Below are 4153 nucleotides of genomic sequence, written 5' to 3'. Positions count from 1 at the left end.
TGCACTGGAGCAGTTCATACAAGCATACGAAAAACCAAGTCTCTGAAATGCCCAAACGGTTCACTAGAAATAGTTGATAGCTTTCGTTACTTAGGAAAGGTAATAAGCAAAGGAGGTGGTTGCTCTGAAAGTATAGTAGCCAGAGTGCTGCAATGGATCCCATTGATGAAGAAGTTTTCATCCTGTTGGTCAAAAAGTCATCAACAGCAGATATGACATCATCATCACTGCAAACTGGCTCCCAGTCAAGTGTTGTTTCATACTGGGGAACAGATGATAGTCAGATGGGTTCAAATCAGGAGAATAGGGAGAATAATCAACCAGTCCAAAGCCACAGTCAAGCACAGCAGCCATTGAAACCAAAGACTTATGTGTCAGTTTTCCTGGGCATTTGATCTTGATGGCCGTGCATATAACTGCTTCAGCAAGTTGGCATAGTACTCTTCATTGATCATGTAGCCCTTTTGAAGATAATCAATAAACACAATGCCTTTTGCATCCCAAAAACTGAGACCATTACTTTCTCTGTAGATGAATCAACCTTGGTCTTCTTCAGAGGAGGTGAGGAGAGGTGTTTCCACTGCATGTATTGTCTCTTTGTCTCTGGCTCAAAGTGATGAACCCAAAATTCATCCTGGCTTATGAAACATTCAAGAAAACCAACTAGGTCTTCTTCAAACAATAACAGATTTTCTCATGACGTGATCAGCCTGGTGCACTTCTGATCAGGTATCAGAAGACATGGCATCCACTGAGCAGAAACCCTCATCATGCCAAGTTCACTGTGCAAATATTCTCAACTCTCTCATAGGACATGCTAACAGCATTGGCTATTTGATTTACAGTCGAATGCCCATCACCATGTGGTGAACACAATGAATGTTTTCCTTGGCAGTAGCAGCTGCAGGATATCCAGACCTTGGGTCATCTTCAAGATTCACCCTTCCCCTCCTAAATTCAGCAGCCCCCTTTTATAAAGCTGCAGAGTTGTCCCCCTAATGTAGCAACCATGTCAGCATGTGTGTCCTTGAGGGGCTAAACCCTTTTTCTGCAAGAGAAGTTACTACTAGCTACTTTTGAAGTCTTCTTTGAATAGTCATATGTCAGTTTACCTGGAAAGAAATGATGCAGTTATAAATAAGAAGGGTTGAAATGCAGGATTTCACAGCTCTAACATCACTCCTTGATAGCCAGTCTATGAACTTATCAGCCCAACCTCATACCACTGCTGACAACAATAGCCTTTTCCTTAAGAGAAACTGATGAAGGACAGACTATATTATGCTTATATTAAAACTGCAGTGTTGCATGGTAGTGACATATGGGCCTTTAATGCAGAGGACTTAAGAAGACTGGAAAGAAATGAAGTGAGCATGCTTAGTTGGATGTGCAATGTGAATGTGCAAGAAAGAATAAGTACTAAGGTGCTGAGTGAAAAACTAGTATAAGAGGAATCAGATGTATACAACAAAGATGGTGCTGATATGGGTAAATGATGGATGTGGATAATGACAGATACATAAAGAAATGCCAATCACTAAATGTGGCCAAAACTTGCAGATGAGAGAGACCCAAAAAGACATGGGATGAAGTGGTTAAGGTTGACCTCAGGAATCTGAGCCTGATGGAGATGACAAAGGACCAGGATCTCAGGCAGTATGAGGTTCTTGAAAAGACCTGCCCTAGTCAGCAAAACTGAGTTCTGAAAGTATTGTGCTCTCCAACCACATTACTGTGACTCATTCCCCCAAATCCCATGCATTAGGCTCACCTGTTCTTCATCCCCAGGCACCTACAGACTACCCAACCATGTCATCCCTCTCTCGCTTGTCCTCCTCACCCTGACAACTATAACATCTACTCTTGCAGCTCACACTCCTCTTCTGCATCCATCCATCTGCTCCAACCCATGGCTTCTTGCTCATCCACCCTTCAACCCTACCCAGTTTAGCAGTCTTTCCTCCTCATACAATCTTGCAAACCAATTCTTCAATACACCTTTAGCCTTTTGGGCCATCTAGGCACCTCATCGCTATTATCTCACTCTCTATCTTGCAGCTTCTACTGTTCCTTTCCTCTTTCTCTCCACTTCCCCTACTAAAAGTGACTAGTCATGCAGATCCTCTACAAGAACCTGCACTGCCACCACCCCTACTTCTCATAGTTCAATTATCTTGTTACCTAGCATAAAGCTGGTCCCGCTCCTCTGGCTTTGTAATTCTGAAAATTGCGTAGTAACCTCAATAGTACAGGTGGCATGAAAAAGGAGCCCAGTCTTGTAAAGTGGTTGGCATTAGGAAGGGCATTAGGAAGGGCATCTGGCTACAGAAACTAAGCCAAAACAGACATTGGAGCATGATGCAATCCTTGGACACATCAGATCTTGTCAAAGTGTCAAACCTATGCCAGCATGGAACGGGAACATTAAATGATGGTGATGATGATGATGATGATGATGATGATTAAATATACTAGAGAGACTATTTTATTTCTTGGGTTTGGTTGAGGAATAGTTACATTGTGTTTTGTGAGTGTATGAGTGTGTGCGTATGTGCATGTCTTTTAAGAGGTACATACATAAGTGTGTATGTGTGCGTGTTGATCATAGCTGAACTTCATCATGTCATCAGAATATAATTGCTGACTTCCAATGGGTCTGTTCAAGAAGAATTAACAAGGACTACCCCCAAATAACATATGTCTGTTCTAGCAGGATTCACTAGGGCTACCTCTAAATGACATAGGTTTGTTCATTAAGATACTGTAAGTACTATTCTACATGAATCTGTACATGAAGAGTCCTCTGTAGATATGTCTAAATGACATGGGTCTTTCAAGTAGAACCAACTTCTAGTAGGAAATATACACTTCTTACCAAAATATATAGTTCTACCTCTAAATGTCCTCGTAGGGTTCACAAGAGTCTAAATACACACACACACACACATATCTATGCAGTTTCATGGGACTATATATACATATATATATATATATAGTTCATTTTATATAAACAATATATATATGCTTCAGTAAGAAAGAAATTTAGATATATGACAAGTTGTGGTTATCAACCCATCTAAGAAAGCAATAACACTGAACTAGAACTGACTTGGACTGTGATGTCCAACCCATACCAGCATGGTAAAATAGTAAGGATCTGTCCAATCCAGGCTATCACCTCAATAGCACACATACTTATTATGAATATTTGATTATCAGAGAGCTCAACATTAATTAATAAATAAATAATTAAGCACTCTGCACATCCAAAGACTGTATAACTACTTGCAGTACATTAAATATATATATATATATATATATATATATATATTTATTTATTTATTTATTCTTAACAAAACATATGTTAAACTAGAACTTAAAAAATATATATTGTTTCCAGATAGTTTTTCTTTTCTCTCCTAATTTGAATCCAAGAAGAAATCTATGAAATTAGCATGAATACATAGGGATTCTTCTACTTGTGACCTCTAGATGTCTTTGAAATAGATATTTTGAACTTATTCAGGTTCATCAGAAGAGTATTTTTTTTTTTTTAACCATAGAATTATTGGGTTTCGTTATAATAACTATTTTGTAATTTAATGTTAGGGTAATATATGAAAGAAAAGGTTGTTTTGGTACCCTCATCATTATTTTAATGTGAACCTTTCTATGCATGGATGGGTCAGATGGAATTCACTGAGCACATTTTCTATGGTTGGATGCCCTTCCTGTCACCAACCCTCACCTGTTTCCAAGAAAAGTAATACTTCCCCATGTCTAGACATGTTTTTTATGGAAGATTGGAAATAAACTACATTTACTTACAACTATCACACAATGTCAAGACTATGGGACACACACACATAGGCTTCTTTCAGTTTGTCTACCAAATTTACTCACAAGGCTTTAGATGGCCTGGGGTTACAGTAGAAGACATTTGCCCAAGGTGTGAGCAATGGGGCTGAACCTGAAATCACATATTCGGGGAGCAAGCTTCTAAACTACATGGCCATGCCTGCAGCTTGTGTGTGTGTGCATATATACAAACATAAATATATATACTATACATGTATGTGTGTATATATATATATATGTATATACACATACATGTATAGTATATATATATATATATATATATATATATATATAT

The sequence above is a fragment of the Octopus bimaculoides genome, chromosome 14, assembly GCF_001194135.2.
Source record: "Octopus bimaculoides isolate UCB-OBI-ISO-001 chromosome 14, ASM119413v2, whole genome shotgun sequence".
NCBI classification, from domain to species: domain Eukaryota; kingdom Metazoa; phylum Mollusca; class Cephalopoda; order Octopoda; family Octopodidae; genus Octopus; species Octopus bimaculoides.
The sequence above is the reverse complement of the archived record's forward strand: the minus strand, read 5'-3'. Positions refer to the sequence as shown.